At 59.2% G+C, this 21,013-nt stretch overlaps 1 protein-coding gene across 1 annotated transcript in view; it reads left to right on the forward strand.

Annotated features, from left to right (window-relative positions):
* The window catches only part of SNTG2 (syntrophin gamma 2), a 125,017-nt gene that overhangs the window by 99,230 nt on the left and 4,774 nt on the right, over positions 1 to 21,013 (forward strand).

A 21,013-nucleotide genomic window follows, 5' to 3' on the forward strand; every position in this document is an offset into this window, starting at 1 on the left:
CATAAAGGGGAGGGGGCACAGCTTATAAAAGGGAGGAGGGACACAGGTCATAAAAGGGAGGGGGCACAGCTCATAAAAGGGAGGTGGGGGCACAGGTCATAAAGGGGAGGGGGGCACAGCTCATAAAAGGGAGGGGGGGGCACAGCTCATAAAGGGGAGGGGGCACAGCTCATAAAGGGGAGGGGGGGGCACAGGTCATAAAGGGGAGGGGGGCACAGCTCATAAAAGGGAGGGGGACACAGCTCATAACAGGGAAGGGGGGGCACAGGTCATAAAGGGGAGGGGGGCACAGCTCATAAAAGGGAGGGGGGGGCACAGGTCATAAAGGGGAGGGGGGACACAGGTCATAAAGGGGAGGGGCGACACAGGTCATAAAGGGGAGGGGGCACAGCTCATAAAAGGGAGGGGGCACAGCTCATAAAAGGGAGGGGGGCACAGGTCATAAAGGGGAGGGGGCACAGGTCATAAAGGGGAGGGGGCACAGGTCATAAAGGGGAGGGGGGCACAGGTCATAAAGGGGAGGGGGGCACAGCTCATAAAAGGGAGGGGGGGCACAGCTCATAAAGGGGAGGGGGGCACAGCTCATAAAGGGGAGGGGGGGGCACAGGTCATAAAGGGGAGGGGGGCACAGCTCATAAAAGGGAGGGGGACACAGCTCATAACAGGGAAGGGGGGGCACAGGTCATAAAGGGTGGGGGGCACAGCTCATAAAAGGGAGGAGGGGGCACAGGTCATAAAGGGGAGGGGGGCACAGCTCATAAAAGGGAAGGGGGGGCACAGGTCATAAAAGGGAGGGGGCACAGCTCATAAAAGGGAGGGGGCACAGCTCATAACAGGGAAGCGGGGGCACAGGTCATAAAGGTGAGGGGGGCACAGCTCATAAAAGGGAGGGGGCACAGCTCATAAAAGGGAGGGGGACACAGCTCATAACAGGGAAGTGGGGGCACAGGTCATAAAGGGGAGGGGGGCACAGCTCATAAAAGGGAGGAGGGGGCACAGGTCATAAAGGGGAGGGGGGCACAGCTCATAAAAGGGAGGGGGACACAGCTCATAACAGGGAAGGGGGGGCACAGGTCATAAAGGGGAGGGGGGCACAGCTCATAAAAGGGAGGGGGACACAGCTCATAACAGGGAAGGGGGGGCACAGGTCATAAAGGGGAGGGGGGCACAGCTCATAAAAGGGAGGGGGACACAGCTCATAACAGGGAAGGGGGGGCACAGGTCATAAAGGGGAGGGGGCACAGCTCAGAAAAGGGAGGGGGGGGCACAGGTCATAAAGGGGAGGGGGCACAGCTCATAAAAGGGAGGGGGACACAGCTCATAACAGGGAAGGGGGGGCACAGGTCATAAAGGGGAGGGGGGCACAGCTCATAAAGGGGAGGGGGCACAGCTTATAAAAGGGAGGAGGGACACAGGTCATAAAAGGGAGGGGGCACAGCTCATAAAAGGGAGGGGGACACAGCTCATAACAGGGAAGGGGGGGCACAGGTCATAAAGGGGAGGGGGGCACAGCTCATAAAAGGGAGGGGGACACAGCTCATAACAGGGAAGGGGGGGCACAGGTCATAAAGGGGAGGGGGCACAGCTCAGAAAAGGGAGGGGGGGGCACAAGTCATAAAGGGGAGGGGGGCACAGCTCATAAAGGGGAGGGGGCACAGCTTATAAAAGGGAGGAGGGACACAGGTCATAAAAGGGAGGGGGCACAGCTCATAAAAGGGAGGGGGGGGCACAGCTCATAAAGGGGAGGGGGCACAGCTCATAAAGGGGAGGGGGGGGCACAGGTCATAAAGGGGAGGGGGGCACAGCTCATAAAAGGGAGGGGGACACAGCTCATAACAGGGAAGGGGGGGCACAGGTCATAAAGGGGAGGGGGGCACAGCTCATAAAAGGGAGGGGGGGGCACAGGTCATAAAGGGGAGGGGGGACACAGGTCATAAAGGGGAGGGGCGACACAGGTCATAAAGGGGAGGGGGCACAGCTCATAAAAGGGAGGGGGCACAGCTCATAAAAGGGAGGGGGGCACAGGTCATAAAGGGGAGGGGGCACAGGTCATAAAGGGGAGGGGGCACAGGTCATAAAGGGGAGGGGGGCACAGGTCATAAAGGGGAGGGGGGCACAGCTCATAAAAGGGAGGGGGGGGCACAGCTCATAAAGGGGAGGGGGGCACAGCTCATAAAGGGGAGGGGGGGGCACAGGTCATAAAGGGGAGGGGGGCACAGCTCATAAAAGGGAGGAGGGGGCACAGGTCATAAAGGGGAGGGGGGCACAGCTCATAAAAGGGAAGGGGGGGCACAGGTCATAAAAGGGAGGGGGCACAGCTCATAAAAGGGAGGGGGGGGCACAGCTCATAAAGGGGAGGGGGGCACAGCTCATAAAAGGGAGGGGGGGGCACAGGTCATAAAGGGGAGGGGGCACAGCTCATAAAAGGGAGGGGGGGGCACAGGTCATAAAGGGGAGGGGGCACAGCTCATAAAGAGGAGGGGGGACACAGCTCATAAAGGGGAGGGGGGCACAGCTCATAAAGGGGAGGGGGGGGCACAGGTCATAAAGGGGAGGGGGGCACAGCTCATAAAAGGGAGGGGGACACAGCTCATAACAGGGAAGGGGGGGCACAGGTCATAAAGGGGAGGGGGGCACAGCTCATAAAAGGGAGGAGGGGGCACAGGTCATAAAGGGGAGGGGGCACAGCTCATAAAGAGGAGGGGGGACACAGGTCATAAAAGGGAGGGGGCACAGCTCATAAAAGGGAGGAGGGGGCACAGGTCATAAAGGGGAGGGGGGCACAGCTCATAAAAGGGAGGGGGGGGCACAGCTCATAAAGGGGAGGGGGGCACAGCTCATAAAAGGGAGGGGGGGGCACAGGTCATAAAGGGGAGGGGGCACAGCTCATAAAGAGGAGGGGGGCACAGGTCATAAAAGGGAGGGGGCACAGCTCATAAAAGGGAGGAGGGGGCACAGGTCATAAAGGGGAGGGGGGCACAGCTCATAAAAGGGAGGGGGGGGCACAGCTCATAAAGGGGAGGGGGGCACAGCTCATAAAGGGGAGGGGGGGGCACAGGTCATAAAGGGGAGGGGGGCACAGCTCATAAAAGGGAGGGGGACACAGCTCATAACAGGGAAGGGGGGGCACAGGTCATAAAGGGGAGGGGGGCACAGCTCATAAAAGGGAGGAGGGGGCACAGGTTATAAAGGGGAGGGGGGCACAGCTCATAAAAGGGAAGGGGGGGCACAGGTCATAAAAGGGAGGGGGCACAGCTCATAAAAGGGAGGGGGCACAGCTCATAACAGGGAAGCGGGGGCACAGGTCATAAAGGTGAGGGGGGCACAGCTCATAAAAGGGAGGGGGCACAGCTCATAAAAGGGAGGGGGACACAGCTCATAACAGGGAAGTGGGGGCACAGGTCATAAAGGGGAGGGGGGCACAGCTCATAAAAGGGAGGAGGGGGCACAGGTCATAAAGGGGAGGGGGGCACAGCTCATAAAAGGGAGGGGGACACAGCTCATAACAGGGAAGGGGGGGCACAGGTCATAAAGGGGAGGGGGGCACAGCTCATAAAAGGGAGGGGGACACAGCTCATAACAGGGAAGGGGGGGCACAGGTCATAAAGGGGAGGGGGCACAGCTCAGAAAAGGGAGGGGGACACAGCTCATAACAGGGAAGGGGGGGCACAGGTCATAAAGGGGAGGGGGGCACAGCTCATAAAGGGGAGGGGGGCACAGCTCATAAAAGGGAGGAGGGGGCACAGGTCATAAAGGGGAGGGGGGCACAGCTCATAAAAGGGAGGGGGGGGCACAGCTCATAAAGCGGAGGGGGGCACAGCTCATAAAAGGGAGGGGGGGGCACAGGTCATAAAGGGGAGGGGGGCACAGCTCATAAAAGGGAGGGGGACACAGCTCATAACAGGGAAGGGGGGGCACAGGTCATAAAGGTGAGGGGGGCACGGCTCCTAAAAGGGAGGGGGCACAGCTCATAAAAGGGAGGGGGACACAGCTCATAACAGGGAAGGGGGGGCACAGGTCATAAAGGGGAGGGGGGCACAGCTCATAAAAGGGAGGAGGGGGCACAGGTCATAAAGGGGAGGGGGGCACAGCTCATAAAAGGGAGGGGGGGCACAGGTCATAAAGGGGAGGGGGGACACAGGTCATAAAGGGGAGGGGGCACAGCTCATAAAAGGGAGGGGGCACAGCTCATAAAAGGGAGGGGGACACAGCTCATAACAGGGAAGGGGGGGCACAGGTCATAAAGGGGAGGGGGGCACAGCTCATAAAGGGGAGGGGGGCACAGCTCATAAAAGGGAGGAGGGGGCACAGGTCATAAAGGGGAGGGGGGCACAGCTCATAAAAGGGAGGGGGGGGGCACAGCTCATAAAGGGGAGGGGGGCACAGCTCATAAAAGGGAGGGGGGGGCACAGGTCATAAAGGGGAGGGGGGCACAGCTCATAAAAGGGAGGGGGACACAGCTCATAACAGGGAAGGGGGGGCACAGGTCATAAAGGTGAGGGGGGCACAGCTCATAAAAGGGAGGGGGGGGCACAGCTCATAAAGGGGAGGGGGGCACAGCTCATAAAGGGAGGGGGGGGCACAGCTCATAAAGGGGAGGGGGGCACAGCTCATAAAAGGGAGGGGGGGGCACAGCTCATAAAAGGGAGGGAGCACAGCTCATAAAAGGGAGGGGGACACAGCTCATAACAGGGAAGGGGGGGCACAGGTCATAAAGGGGAGGGGGGCACAGCTCATAAAAGGGAGGAGGGGGCACAGGTCATAAAGGGGAGGGGGGCACAGCTCATAAAAGGGAGGGGGCACAGCTCATAAAAGGGAGGGGGACACAGCTCATAACAGGGAAGGGGGGGCACAGGTCATAAAGGGGAGGGGGGCACAGCTCATAAAGGGGAGGGGGGCACAGCTCATAAAAGGGAGGAGGGGGCACAGGTCATAAAGGGGAGGGGGGCACAGCTCATAAAAGGGAGGGGGGGGCACAGGTCATAAAGGGGAGGGGGCACAGCTCATAAAGGGGAGGGGGGACACAAGTCATAAAGGGGAGGGGGCACAGCTCATAAAAGGGAGGGGGGGGCACAGGTCATAAAGGGGAGGGGGGCACAGCTCATAAAGGGGAGGGGGGCACAGCTCATAAAAGGGAGGAGGGGGCACAGGTCATAAAGGGGAGGGGGGCACAGCTCATAAAAGGGAGGGGGGGGCACAGCTCATAAAGGGGAGGGGGGCACAGCTCATAAAAGGGAGGGGGGGGCACAGGTCATAAAGGGGAGGGGGGCACAGCTCATAAAAGGGAGGGGGACACAGCTCATAACAGGGAAGGGGGGGCACAGGTCATAAAGGGGAGGGGGGCACAGCTCATAAAAGGGAGGAGGGGGCACAGGTCATAAAGGGGAGGGGGGCACAGCTCATAAAAGGGAGGGGGCACAGCTCATAAAAGGGAGGGGGACACAGCTCATAACAGGGAAGGGGGGGCACAGGTCATAAAGGGGAGGGGGGCACAGCTCATAAAGGGGAGGGGGGCACAGCTCATAAAAGGGAGGAGGGGGCACAGGTCATAAAGGGGAGGGGGGCACAGCTCATAAAAGGGAGGGGGGGGCACAGGTCATAAAGGGGAGGGGGCACAGCTCATAAAGGGGAGGGGGGACACAAGTCATAAAGGGGAGGGGGCACAGCTCATAAAAGGGAGGGGGGGCACAGGTCATAAAGGGGAGGGGGGCACAGCTCATAAAGGGGAGGGGGGCACAGCTCATAAAAGGGAGGAGGGGGCACAGGTCATAAAGGGGAGGGGGGCACAGCTCATAAAAGGGAGGGGGGGGCACAGCTCATAAAGGGGAGGGGGGCACAGCTCATAAAAGGGAGGGGGGGGCACAGGTCATAAAGGGGAGGGGGGCACAGCTCATAAAAGGGAGGAGGGGGCACAGGTCATAAAGGGGAGGAGGGCACAGCTCATAAAAGGGAGGGGGGGCACAGCTCATAAAGGGGAGGGGGGCACAGCTCATAAAAGGGAGGGGGGGGCACAGGTCATAAAGGGGAGGGGGGCACAGCTCATAAAAGGGAGGGGGGGGCACAGGTCATAAAGGGGAGGGGGGCACAGCTCATAAAAGGGAGGGGGACACAGCTCATAACAGGGAAGGGGGGGCACAGGTCATAAAGGGGAGGGGGGCACAGCTCATAAAAGGGAGGGGGCACAGCTCATAAAGGGGAGGGGGGCACAGCTCATAAAAGGGAGGAGGGGGCACAGGTCATAAAGGGGAGGGGGGCACAGCTCATAAAAGGGAGGGGGGGGCACAGCTCATAAAGGGGAGGGGGGCACAGCTCATAAAAGGGAGGGGGACACAGCTCATAACAGGGAAGGGGGGGCACAGGTCATAAAGGTGAGGAGGGCACAGCTCATAAAAGGGAGGGGGCACAGCTCATAAAAGGGAGGGGGGCACAGGTCATAAAGGGGAGGGGGCACAGCTCATAAAAGGGAGGGGGGGCACAGGTCATAACAGGGAAGGGGGGGCACAGGTCATAAAGGGGAGGGGGCTCAGCTCATAAAGGGGAGGGGGCACAGCTCATAACAGGGAATGGGGGGCACAGGTCATAAAAGGGAGGGGGCACAGCTCATAAAAGGGAGGGGGCACAGCTCATAAAAGGGAGGGGGGGCACAGGTGATAACAGGGAAGGGGGGGCACAGGTCATAAAGGGAAGGGGGCACAGCTCATAAAAGGGAGGGGGCACAGCTCATAAAAGGGAGGGGGGGCACAAGTCATAACAGGGAAGGGGGGCACAGGTCATAAAGGGGAGGGGGCACAGCTCATAAAGGGGAGGGGGCACAGCTCATAACAGGGAAGGGGGGGCACAGGTCATAAAAGGGAGGGGGGCACAGCTCATAAAAGGGAGAGGGGCACAGGTCATAAAGGGGAGGGGGCACAGGTCATAACGGGGAGGGGGCACAGCTCATAAAAGGGAGGGGGGCACAGCTCATAAAGGGGAGGGGGGCACAGCTCATAAAAGGGAGGAGGGGGCACAGGTCATAAAGGGGAGGGTGGCACAGCTCATAAAAGGGAGGGGGGGCACAGGTGATAACAGGGAAGGGGGGGCACAGGTCATAAAGGTGAGGAGGGCACAGCTCATAAAAGGGAGGGGGCACAGCTCATAAAAGGGAGGGGGGCTCAGCTCATAAAGGGGAGGGGGCACAGCTCATAAAAGGGAGGGGGGGCACAGGTCATAAAAGGGAGGGGGCACAGCTCATAAAAGGGAGGGGGCACAGCTCATAAAAGGGAGGGGGGGCACAGGTGATAACAGGGAAGGGGGGGCACAGCTCATAAAAGGGAGGGGGGGGCACAGCTCATAAAGGGGAGGGGGGCACAGCTCATAAAAGGGAGGGGGACACAGCTCATAACAGGGAAGGGGGGGCACAGGTCATAAAGGTGAGGAGGGCACAGCTCATAAAAGGGAGGGGGCACAGCTCATAAAAGGGAGGGGGGCACAGGTCATAAAGGGGAGGGGGCACAGCTCATAAAAGGGAGGGGGGGCACAGGTCATAACAGGGAAGGGGGGGCACAGGTCATAAAGGGGAGGGGGCTCAGCTCATAAAGGGGAGGGGGCACAGCTCATAACAGGGAATGGGGGGCACAGGTCATAAAAGGGAGGGGGCACAGCTCATAAAAGGGAGGGGGCACAGCTCATAAAAGGGAGGGGGGGCACAGGTGATAACAGGGAAGGGGGGGCACAGGTCATAAAGGGGAGGGGGCACAGCTCATAAAAGGGAGGGGGCACAGCTCATAAAAGGGAGGGGGGGCACAAGTCATAACAGGGAAGGGGGGCACAGGTCATAAAGGGGAGGGGGCACAGCTCATAAAGGGGAGGGGGCACAGCTCATAACAGGGAAGGGGGGGCACAGGTCATAAAAGGGAGGGGGGCACAGCTCATAAAAGGGAGAGGGGCACAGGTCATAAAGGGGAGGGGGCACAGGTCATAACGGGGAGGGGGCACAGCTCATAAAAGGGAGGGGGGCACAGCTCATAAAGGGGAGGGGGGCACAGCTCATAAAAGGGAGGAGGGGGCACAGGTCATAAAGGGGAGGGTGGCACAGCTCATAAAAGGGAGGGGGGGGCACAGGTCATAAAGGGGAGGGGGCACAGCTCATAAAGAGGAGGGGGGACACAGGTCATAAAAGGGAGGGGGCACAGCTCATAAAAGGGAGGAGGGGGCACAGGTCATAAAGGGGAGGGGGGCACAGCTCATAAAAGGGAGGGGGGGGCACAGCTCATAAAGGGGAGGGGGGCACAGCTCATAAAAGGGAGGGGGGGGCACAGGTCATAAAGGGGAGGGGGCACAGCTCATAAAGAGGAGGGGGGACACAGGTCATAAAAGGGAGGGGGCACAGCTCATAAAAGGGAGGAGGGGGCACAGGTCATAAAGGGGAGGGGGGCACAGCTCATAAAAGGGAGGGGGGGGCACAGCTCATAAAGGGGAGGGGGGCACAGCTCATAAAGGGGAGGGGGGGGCACAGGTCATAAAGGGGAGGGGGGCACAGCTCATAAAAGGGAGGGGGACACAGCTCATAACAGGGAAGGGGGGGCACAGGTCATAAAGGGGAGGGGGGCACAGCTCATAAAAGGGAGGAGGGGGCACAGGTCATAAAGGGGAGGGGGGCACAGCTCATAAAAGGGAAGGGGGGGCACAGGTCATAAAAGGGAGGGGGCACAGCTCATAAAAGGGAGGGGGCACAGCTCATAACAGGGAAGCGGGGGCACAGGTCATAAAGGTGAGGGGGGCACAGCTCATAAAAGGGAGGGGGCACAGCTCATAAAAGGGAGGGGGACACAGCTCATAACAGGGAAGTGGGGGCACAGGTCATAAAGGGGAGGGGGGCACAGCTCATAAAAGGGAGGAGGGGGCACAGGTCATAAAGGGGAGGGGGGCACAGCTCATAAAAGGGAGGGGGACACAGCTCATAACAGGGAAGGGGGGGCACAGGTCATAAAGGGGAGGGGGGCACAGCTCATAAAAGGGAGGGGGACACAGCTCATAACAGGGAAGGGGGGGCACAGGTCATAAAGGGGAGGGGGCACAGCTCAGAAAAGGGAGGGGGACACAGCTCATAACAGGGAAGGGGGGGCACAGGTCATAAAGGGGAGGGGGGCACAGCTCATAAAGGGGAGGGGGGCACAGCTCATAAAAGGGAGGAGGGGGCACAGGTCATAAAGGGGAGGGGGGCACAGCTCATAAAAGGGAGGGGGGGGCACAGCTCATAAAGCGGAGGGGGGCACAGCTCATAAAAGGGAGGGGGGGCACAGGTCATAAAGGGGAGGGGGGCACAGCTCATAAAAGGCAGGGGGCACAGCTCATAAAAGGGAGGGGGACACAGCTCATAACAGGGAAGGGGGGGCACAGGTCATAAAGGGGAGGGGGGCACAGCTCATAAAAGGGAGGAGGGGGCACAGGTCATAAAGGGGAGGGGGGCACAGCTCATAAAAGGGAGGGGGGGCACAGGTCATAAAGGGGAGGGGGGACACAGGTCATAAAGGGGAGGGGGCACAGCTCATAAAAGGGAGGGGGACACAGCTCATAACAGGGAAGGGGGGGCACAGGTCATAAAGGGGAGGGGGGCACAGCTCATAAAGGGGAGGGGGGCACAGCTCATAAAAGGGAGGAGGGGGCACAGGTCATAAAGGGGAGGGGGGCACAGCTCATAAAAGGGAGGGGGGGGGCACAGCTCATAAAGGGGAGGGGGGCACAGCTCATAAAAGGGAGGGGGGGGCACAGGTCATAAAGGGGAGGGGGGCACAGCTCATAAAAGGGAGGGGGGGGCACAGCTCATAAAGGGGAGGGGGGCACAGCTCATAAAAGGGAGGGGGGGGCACAGGTCATAAAGGGGAGGGGGGCACAGCTCATAAAAGGGAGGGGGGGGCACAGGTCATAAAGGGGAGGGGGGCACAGCTCATAAAAGGGAGGGGGGGGGCACAGCTCATAAAGGGGAGGGGGGCACAGCTCATAAAAGGGAGGAGGGGGCACAGCTCATAAAAGGGAGGGGGACACAGCTCATAACAGGGAAGGGGGGGCACAGGTCATAAAGGGGAGGGGGGCACAGCTCATAAAGGGGAGGGGGGCACAGCTCATAAAAGGGAGGAGGGGGCACAGGTTATAAAGGGGAGGGGGGCACAGCTCATAAAAGGGAGGGGGGGGGCACAGCTCATACAGGGGAGGGGGGCACAGCTCATAAAAGGGAGGGGGGGGCACAGGTCATAAAGGGGAGGGGGGCACAGCTCATAAAAGGGAGGGGGGCACAGCTCATAACAGGGAAGGGGGGCACAGCTCATAAAAGGGAGGGGGGCACAGCTCATAAAAGGGAGGAGGGGGCACAGGTCATAAAGGGGAGGGGGCACAGGTCATAAAGGGGAGGGGGCACAGCTCATAAAAGGGAGGGGGACACAGCTCATAAAAGGGAGGGGGACACAGCTCATAACAGGGAAGGGGGGGCACAGGTCATAAAAGGGAGGAGGGGGCACAGGTCATAAAGGGGAGGGGGGCACAGCTCATAAAGGGGAGGGGGGCACAGCTCATAAAAGGGAGGGGGACACAGCTCATAAAAGGGAGGGGGACACAGCTCATAACAGGGAAGGGGGGGCACAGGTCATAAAGGGGAGGGGGGCACAGCTCATAAAGGGGAGGGGGGCACAGCTCATAAAAGGGAGGGCGACACAGCTCATAACAGGGAAGGGGGGGCACAGGTCATAAAGGGGAGGGGGCACAGGTCATAAAGGGGAGGGGGCACAGGTCATAAAAGGGAGGGGGGCACAGCTCATAACGGGGAGGGGGGCACAGGTCATAAAGGGGAGGGGGGCACAGCTCATAACTGGGAACAGGGGGCACAGCTCATAACGGGGAACAGGGGGCACAGCTCATAAAAGGGAGGGGGGCACAGGTCATAAAGGGGAGGGGGCACAGGTCATAAAGGGGATGGGGCACAGGTCATAAAAGGGAGGGGGGCACAGCTCATAACGGGGAGGGGGGCACAGGTCATAAAGGGGAGGGGGGCACAGCTCATAACTGGGAACAGGGGGCACAGCTCATAACGGGGAGGGGGCACAGCTCATAACGGGGAACAGGGGGCACAGCTCATAACAGGGAAGGGGGGGCACAGCTCATAACAGGGAAGGGGGGGCACAGGTCATAAAGGGGAGGGGGGCACAGCTCATAACTGGGAACAGGGGGCACAGCTCATAACGGGGAACAGGGGGCACAGCTCATAACGGGGAGGGGGCACAGCTCATAACGGGGAACAGGGGGCACAGCTCATAACAGGGAAGGGGGGGCACAGGTCATAAAGGGGAGGGTGGCACAGCTCATAAAAGGGAGGGGGGCACAGCTCATAACTGGGAACAGGGGGCACAGCTCATAACGGGGAGGGGGCACAGCTCATAACGGGGAACAGGGGGCACAGCTCATAACAGGGAAGGGGGGGCACAGCTCATAACAGGGAAGGGGGGGCACAGCTCATAACAGGGAAGGGGGGGCACAGCTCATAACAGGGAAGGGGGGGCACAGCTCATAACAGGGAAGGGGGGGCACAGCTCATAACTGGGAACAGGGGGCACAGCTCATAACGGGGAGGGGGCACAGCTCATAACGGCGAACAGGGGGCACAGCTCATAAAGGGGAGGGGGCACAGCTCATAACGGGGAACAGGGGGCACAGCTCATAACAGGGAAGGGGGGGCACAGGTGATAACAGGGAAGGGGGGGCACAGGTCATAAAGGGGAGGGGGCACAGCTCATAAAAGGGAGGGGGCACAGCTCATAAAAGGGAGGGGGGGCACAGGTGATAACAGGGAAGGGGGGGCACAGGTCATAAAGGGGAGGGGGCACAGCTCATAAAAGGGAGGGGGCACAGCTCATAAAAGGGAGGGGGGGCACAAGTCATAACAGGGAAGGGGGGCACAGGTCATAAAGGGGAGGGGGCACAGCTCATAAAGGGGAGGGGGCACAGCTCATAACAGGGAAGGGGGGGCACAGGTCATAAAAGGGAGGGGGGCACAGCTCATAAAAGGGAGAGGGGCACAGGTCATAAAGGGGAGGGGGCACAGGTCATAACGGGGAGGGGGCACAGCTCATAAAAGGGAGGGGGGCACAGCTCATAAAGGGGAGGGGGGCACAGCTCATAAAAGGGAGGAGGGGGCACAGGTCGTAAAGGGGAGGGTGGCACAGCTCATAAAAGGGAGGGGGGGGCACAGGTCATAAAGGGGAGGGGGCACAGCTCATAAAGAGGAGGGGGGACACAGGTCATAAAAGGGAGGGGGCACAGCTCATAAAAGGGAGGAGGGGGCACAGGTCATAAAGGGGAGGGGGGCACAGCTCATAAAAGGGAGGGGGGGGCACAGCTCATAAAGGGGAGGGGGGCACAGCTCATAAAAGGGAGGGGGGGGCACAGGTCATAAAGGGGAGGGGGCACAGCTCATAAAGAGGAGGGGGGACACAGGTCATAAAAGGGAGGGGGCACAGCTCATAAAAGGGAGGAGGGGGCACAGGTCATAAAGGGGAGGGGGGCACAGCTCATAAAAGGGAGGGGGGGGCACAGCTCATAAAGGGGAGGGGGGCACAGCTCATAAAGGGGAGGGGGGGGCACAGGTCATAAAGGGGAGGGGGGCACAGCTCATAAAAGGGAGGGGGACACAGCTCATAACAGGGAAGGGGGGGCACAGGTCATAAAGGGGAGGGGGGCACAGCTCATAAAAGGGAGGAGGGGGCACAGGTCATAAAGGGGAGGGGGGCACAGCTCATAAAAGGGAAGGGGGGGCACAGGTCATAAAAGGGAGGGGGCACAGCTCATAAAAGGGAGGGGGCACAGCTCATAACAGGGAAGCGGGGGCACAGGTCATAAAGGTGAGGGGGGCACAGCTCATAAAAGGGAGGGGGCACAGCTCATAAAAGGGAGGGGGACACAGCTCATAACAGGGAAGTGGGGGCACAGGTCATAAAGGGGAGGGGGGCACAGCTCATAAAAGGGAGGAGGGGGCACAGGTCATAAAGGGGAGGGGGGCACAGCTCATAAAAGGGAGGGGGACACAGCTCATAACAGGGAAGGGGGGGCACAGGTCATAAAGGGGAGGGGGGCACAGCTCATAAAAGGGAGGGGGACACAGCTCATAACAGGGAAGGGGGGGCACAGGTCATAAAGGGGAGGGGGCACAGCTCAGAAAAGGGAGGGGGACACAGCTCATAACAGGGAAGGGGGGGCACAGGTCATAAAGGGGAGGGGGGCACAGCTCATAAAGGGGAGGGGGGCACAGCTCATAAAAGGGAGGAGGGGGCACAGGTCATAAAGGGGAGGGGGGCACAGCTCATAAAAGGGAGGGGGGGGCACAGCTCATAAAGCGGAGGGGGGCACAGCTCATAAAAGGGAGGGGGGGGCACAGGTCATAAAGGGGAGGGGGGCACAGCTCATAAAAGGGAGGGGGACACAGCTCATAACAGGGAAGGGGGGGCACAGGTCATAAAGGTGAGGGGGGCACGGCTCCTAAAAGGGAGGGGGCACAGCTCATAAAAGGGAGGGGGACACAGCTCATAACAGGGAAGGGGGGGCACAGGTCATAAAGGGGAGGGGGGCACAGCTCATAAAAGGGAGGAGGGGGCACAGGTCATAAAGGGGAGGGGGGCACAGCTCATAAAAGGGAGGGGGGGCACAGGTCATAAAGGGGAGGGGGCACAGCTCATAAAAGGGAGGGGGACACAGCTCATAACAGGGAAGGGGGGGCACAGGTCATAAAGGGGAGGGGGGCACAGCTCATAAAGGGGAGGGGGGCACAGCTCATAAAAGGGAGGGGGACACAGCTCATAACAGGGAAGGGGGGGCACAGGTCATAAAGGGGAGGGGGGCACAGCTCATAAAGGGGAGGGGGGCACAGCTCATAAAAGGGAGGGGGGGGCACAGCTCATAAAGGGGAGGGGGGCACAGCTCATAAAAGGGAGGGGGGGGCACAGGTCATAAAGGGGAGGGGGGCACAGCTCATAAAAGGGAGGGGGGGGGCACAGCTCATAAAGGGGAGGGGGGCACAGCTCATAAAAGGGAGGGGGGGGCACAGGTCATAAAGGGGAGGGGGGCACAGCTCATAAAAGGGAGGGGGGGGCACAGGTCATAAAGGGGAGGGGGGCACAGCTCATAAAAGGGAGGGGGGGGGCACAGCTCATAAAGGGGAGGGGGGCACAGCTCATAAAAGGGAGGAGGGGGCACAGCTCATAAAAGGGAGGGGGACACAGCTCATAACAGGGAAGGGGGGGCACAGGTCATAAAGGGGAGGGGGGCACAGCTCATAAAGGGGAGGGGGGCACAGCTCATAAAAGGGAGGAGGGGGCACAGGTCATAAAGGGGAGGGGGGCACAGCTCATAAAAGGGAGGGGGGCACAGCTCATAACAGGGAAGGGGGGCACAGCTCATAAAAGGGAGGGGGGCACAGCTCATAAAAGGGAGGAGGGGGCACAGGTTATAAAGGGGAGGGGGCACAGCTCATAAAGGGGAGGGGGCACAGGTCATAAAGGGGAGGGGGCACAGGTCATAAAGGGGAGGGGGCACAGCTCATAAAAGGGAGGGGGACACAGCTCATAAAAGGGAGGGGGACACAGCTCATAACAGGGAAGGGGGGGCACAGGTCATAAAAGGGAGGAGGGGGCACAGGTCATAAAGGGGAGGGGGGCACAGCTCATAAAGGGGAGGGGGGCACAGCTCATAAAAGGGAGGGGGACACAGCTCATAAAAGGGAGGGGGACACAGCTCATAACAGGGAAGGGGGGGCACAGGTCATAAAGGGGAGGGGGGCACAGCTCATAAAAGGGAGGGCGACACAGCTCATAACAGGGAAGGGGGGGCACAGGTCATAAAGGGGAGGGGGCACAGGTCATAAAGGGGAGGGGGCACAGGTCATAAAAGGGAGGGGGGCACAGCTCATAACGGGGAGGGGGGCACAGGTCATAAAGGGGAGGGGGGCACAGCTCATAACTGGGAACAGGGGGCACAGCTCATAACGGGGAACAGGGGGCACAGCTCATAAAAGGGAGGGGGGCACAGGTCATAAAGGGGAGGGGGCACAGGTCATAAAAGGGAGGGGGGCACAGCTCATAACGGGGAGGGGGGCACAGGTCATAAAGGGGAGGGGGGCACAGCTCATAACTGGGAACAGGGGGCACAGCTCATAAAAGGGAGGGGGACACAGCTCATAAAAGGGAGGGGGACACAGCTCATAACAGGGAAGGGGGGGCACAGCTCATAACAGGGAAGGGGGGGCACAGCTCATAACAGGGAAGGGGGGGCACAGGTCATAACGGGGAGGGGGGCACAGGTCATAAAGGGGAGGGGGGCACAGCTCATAACGGGGAACAGGGGGCACAGCTCATAAAGGGGAGGGGGCACAGCTCATAACGGGGAACAGGGGGCACAGCTCATAACAGGGAAGGGGGGGCACAGCTCATAACAGGGAAGGGGGGGCACAGGTCATAAAGGGGAGGGTGGCACAGCTCATAAAAGGGAGGGGGGCACAGCTCATAACGCGGAGGGGGCACAGCTCATAACTGGGAACAGGGGGCACAGCTCATAAAAGGGAGGGGGACACAGCTCATAAAAGGGAGGGGGACACAGCTCATAACAGGGAAGGGGGGGCACAGGTCATAAAGGGGAGGGGGCACAGCTCATAAAAGGGAGTGGGACACAGCTCATAACAGGGATGGGGGGGCACAGGTCATAAAGGGGAGGGGGGCACAGCTCATAAAAGGGAGGGGGGCACAGGTCATAAAGGGGAGGGGGCACAGCTCATAACGGGGAGGGGGCACAGCTCATAACGGGGAACAGGGGGCACAGCTCATAAAGGGGAGGGGGCACAGGTCATAAAGGGGAGGGGGCACAGCTCATAACGGGGAGGGGGCACAGCTCATAACTGGGAACAGGGGGCACAGCTCATAACGGGGAGGGGGCACAGCTCATAACGGGGAGGGGGCACAGCTCATAACTGGGAACAGGGGGCACAGCTCATAACGGGGAGGGGGCACAGCTCATAACGGGGAGGGGGCACAGCTCATAACTGGGAACAGGGGGCACAGCTCATAACGGGGAGGGGGCACAGCTCATAACGGGGAACAGGGGGCACAGCTCATAAAGGGGAGGGGGCACAGCTCATAAAGGGGAGGGGGCACAGCTCATAAAGGGGAGGGGGGCACAGCTCATAAAGGGGAGGGGGCACAGCTCATAAAGGGGAGGGGGCACAGGTCATAAAGGGGAGGGGGCACCGCTCAGCGGTCAGGAGCGTGCTTAGCACACAGGAGGCCCTGGGTTCCATCCCTGGACCTCCATTTAAAAAGAAAGAAAACAGAAAGAAGTCAATAGTTAAAGGCAGAGTTTTACAACTGCATGTGTGGTGAATTGTCTGTAGTGTTAATTCAGAGGATCTGCCATAACTTACAAATTCAGTGCATTGACTGTCATTGTACTATTAGCAGGTACTGATTTGCTCCATATTTTATGAATAATGGTGTTGTCTACAACCCAGTTTTAATATAAACGAAAGACAAACTGAAGAAAAATTCAGTTACACAAAAGAAAAAGAAAGAGAAAACAAAAATGGGAGACCACAGACACCTGCTGCTGGAACAGATGGTCAGCTCTGTGTGCTTTTTCAGATGAAATTAACCCAAGGACACACCTCACGTGACATGGCTGTATCTGAATGTCCAGTGTCCATTGTTAACATTTCTTCTGAGTTTAATGAGACAATGCTTCATATCTACTTCTGAAGTGCAGTTGAAATTGTGCAGAAATGCTTAATATCCTTATGTTTGGGGAACGGATAGAATCAAACTCACAGTAACCTCCGTTGGGGCTGTCGGGGCACGAGCTGCACGGTGGGCAGCCACGACCAGCAGTGCTGGCCAGGACAGGACCGGGGCTGCGAGGAGAGACGGGAGAGGGAGGGAGTCTTGAGTGACTTAACCTCGTCTTTGGTACTTTGCACTGATCGTGGGTGACAGCACCCCTCCTGCATGTGACATTGATTTGGGGGCATATGTGTTGAAGTAGACCCGATTTTTTCGTGGCCCTTGGTTTAGATGGTGTCAGTTTCCATTTTCAGGAAAAGAGAAAGGCCTAGAAAGTTGTGGAGCCACAGGGACGGATACAGGGTTTGCAGGCTGGCAGCCTGAGTGGCGTGTAGGTGTCTCTTTATGAAATAGAGACAGAATTGCAAATGCAATGACCTAACTCCACACAGAAATGAGGATGAGACGCAAGTACATCCGAGGAGACCCAGACTAAACACGTCCCCACCTCAGCTCCCTTCCCTGGATCCCAGAGCTGCCGCAGCCCCCCCACCCCCACCCGTGCCTGCCCCAGGGCCGCGGTGCAGGGCGCCGGCGGAGAGGGGCAGGGTCTCGGCCAGCCACAGGTGAAGTAAGGACCGGGGCACCGCACCTGGGCCCTCCCAGGGCCTTGCAGGTGGGAGTGAAGTAGGACAAACGTAGTTCCCACGTTCTAGTAATAATCCCCATGGAGTGGGACGCGTGCCTGTGCACAGCCTCAAGGAAACACGCTTGGTGGTTTTGAGAAACTGCCTTTCAGCTGCTGTTCTGTGTTTATTACAACTTATGAGATGGCAAATGCCAGTCAGGGAATCTCAATCTGTGAGAATCCCTGGAGCGAATGCTCGGTTCAGACACAGAGCTGGGGACAGGATTCTGAAGTGGGACCCGGAGCCTTGCCAGGGCTGGAGGGAGAGGGCACTTCACGCCAGGTAACCAGGAGTTTCGGGGAAAACTGTTCCGTTGACTGAGTTTTTAGTTAAAGGAGTAATACCCACGGAGCAATTAATCTTTAATGTTTTACTGAAGATCTTCCTGGGGCGCACAGCCACAGCGCCGCCGTGGGGATGAGAGCGAAAGCGCTGAGCTTCCCGAGCCCGAGGGGAGAGCCCAGAGCACGGGGTGGGAGTGACTCCCGCCACCCGCGGCTCACAGAGCCTGGGTCAGTCCAGGAGCGGGGGCTGACCCCAGAATGATGCCGATGGCTGCAGGTTCGGCTTCGCAGTATTTTTTATAGAAAATATTTGTTTTTCTTCTTTGTACTTTATGACAAGCTTTATGAAATGAAGGACTTACTTTCCTACTGTTCTGCTACCTGGTGATGTGCGGTTTAAGTGAAGTACAGGTGCGGTGCAAGGACAGAAGTCGGGGTTCGCTGCGGGGAGGGATGGTGTCCCCTCCGCCCCCAGCTTCGCTTGTATTTTACATGTTTGTTTGTGATTTCATTTCTGCCTCTAGACTCAGCCACCAAAGGGCAGCTTTATTTTAGCTTTTTATCTTCAGACTTAGTAAGTCTCTTGCAAATGAAAACCCCGTTGTTGTGCGCACCTGCACGTGCACGATTCTGACAGCCCACTTAAGTGTGTGTGACACAGACGCTGCCACTGGGAGGAACGAGGCGGCCATGTCCCCTCTCTGACGATCTGGAGGTTAAACTCCACTGGAGACTGCTCCTCAGCCACCGCGAGTCGGCCGGTGGCCAGGTGTGGATGGACGGTGCTGAGAAAGGGGTTCCCAGAGGAGGGGCGGTGAGGAGGGAGGCCGGGCCTGGGCAGGGTCTTCAGGGGAGCGTCCTGAGGGCCCCCGTTCCTCCTGAGGATGGAGCGGACCGAGCGCCTGACAGAGAATGAGGGACTCGCAAGTGCGGCCCCCCCCACCACCCAGGACGGCTCTGAGCCTGGTTTCTCATCTGCTCTCCAGGAAACCGGGACAGAAACAGAGCTGTCCCTTCTCTTCTCTTCCCTCCTCCTTCCCTCCCCACCCCATCCCTGACGAGCCTGGAAAGCGGGTCCATTCCCGCGGAGAGGAAGCTGCTTGCACGGGGGGCCCTGACCCACCACTGGTGCTGGGCTCTGCGGGCCTCGCCGCCGTGTCTGCGGATCCACCCTGTCACACCGACAGGCGTGGAGCTGATCGGAGCCTCTGCAGCCGCAGGAGCTGCATCCGAGCTCTGGGGGCGCAGAGCCGGGAGGGACCGCGGGGACGCACCCCGTCACAGCCCTGGTGGCAGGGCCAGCACAGAGGCCAGTGAGTCCAGGGGCCACTCGCTGGGACCCCAGTCTGCACACTCTCTGGGCGCAGGTTTGGGGGACCCAGGACGAATGGCTCTCAGCTCTGTCAGCAGCGTCGGGCCCTGTGGCTGGGCCCGGGGTCGCTGCCTGTGAAGCCCCGTGGCCTCGCCCTGAGGAGCGAGGGCGGCAGTGCCCAGTCTCCCCGCACATCCAGGCCTGAGCCCCCTGGACGCGGCCCCCGTTGCTGCTGGCTGCGGACGAATCAGGTGGTGGTCACTGGAGGCGGAGTCCATCCTCTCAAACCACGATGCTTCGTCAGCTCGGCTTATGTCACACCCTCAACCCTTATTGTCATTTCAACAGTCTTCGCAGCATCTCTGCCAGGAGCGCACACCACCTCAGGAAGCCACTTTCCTGGCTCACCTGTGAGAAGCAGCTCCTCGCCTGTCCGGGTTTTGTCCTCAGGTGGCAGCAGCTCACACGTCTTCAGGCTCCACTCCAGTTCTGGGTGTCCTGCTGTTTCCACCGCACCAGCAGCCACCTCCTCCCCGCAAGTGTGGACGCCCTCAGAGTCACCCACGTGGACCAGAGTTGACTTCTTCCAAGCTCCTCTCCCCATGAATCGTGAGTGTTCATGGTGTTGAAAACGGTGAATCCTTTCCAGGTTTTCCGCTGACTTTGCCCGGATCCATCAGAGGAACCCCTACCTGTGGCAGCTACAGCCTTACAAAACGTATTTCTTAAATAATGAGACTTTGAAAGCAAAACAACTCCTCCATCCATGGGTCTGAGAACAACCTGAGCCTCACTGTCCGTCTCCGTCAGGGCCCGGGGGCCGGGTCCACTGTCAGTGTGCAGTCGCATTTGGAAAGGAGTCTTTTTCCTCTGCGCAGTGGGTCTCAACGGCGGGCAGAAAATACTCAGTAAACCAGCTGTGAACAGAGGTGCTGCCATCCAGGCTTTGTGGTCCCTCTGCTAGAGCTCAGGCAGTGTGGACTTAGCACCCTTCTTAAGGGCCCTAGGATTGTCTGATGGCAACGGAGCGTTGGCTTCAACTTAAAGTCACCAGCTGCATTGGCCCCGACAAGAGTGCTGATGGAAACAATCAATAAACAATCTATGAAAGGAACAGAAAAGGTTTCACTCAAGCCAGACTGAGGCCATAGCTGGAGAGACAGCCTCTCGGGAGTTCTGAGGAGCTGCTCCGGAGAAGTGTGGTTCCCAGCACAGTTTCCCACCTCGTCAGGACCAAGAACACACACCAGCCAGGATGGGGGGCTGTTCCTTCAAGGTTGGCAGGAAGGCGGAGCAGCACATGCCCCTCGAGCCAGTGTGGCCTTGGCGCCTGGGAAGGGAACCGTCTCATGGTGGGACCACCAGCCCCGGCATCCCCGGAAGGGAGACAGTCAGCATTCATCCTGAGAATGGTCCTTTTTGCTGCTTCTGGTCAGTGCGCCCTTTTCTTTCACGGTTGTATCAGATGTGCCGTGTGTGTTAAGAGGGCACACGGCAGACTACTGTCGTCAGCACAGAGTTGAAGTTAATCCACGTGTGACCCGGAAGGGCTTGCCTGTACCTCGGTGTGTGAACATTTCCTCCATCAAGAGGGCCGCTTGTCCTGTGACACCGTGCAGCCAGGCGCTGACTCCTCCTCTGCAGCCGGGAAAGCCCTAGGTGGCATCTTCTTCCAACAGAAGCCGTTCCGTCTACACTGGCAACCTGCAGTTGAGTGGAGCCGCCGTCGTGAATGGCCTCAGCTCCATCCTCTGGAGCCCCTGCCCCTGCCCCTGCACTTCTATGTGATGGAGACGGCTGCTCTCTGTGAACCTCAGGGACCGACCTCTGCAGCTTCCTCGGGGGAGGCTGGAGTCCTGCCCTGACTCTGCTGGTCGGGTGACTGGACACCAGGCACAGGCAGAGCCAGGATGCCCAGCAGAGGGCAGGAGCGTTAGCTGACGCTGG

The sequence above is a fragment of the Camelus bactrianus genome, chromosome 15 (genome assembly GCF_048773025.1).
Source record: "Camelus bactrianus isolate YW-2024 breed Bactrian camel chromosome 15, ASM4877302v1, whole genome shotgun sequence".
NCBI lineage: Eukaryota > Metazoa > Chordata > Mammalia > Artiodactyla > Camelidae > Camelus > Camelus bactrianus.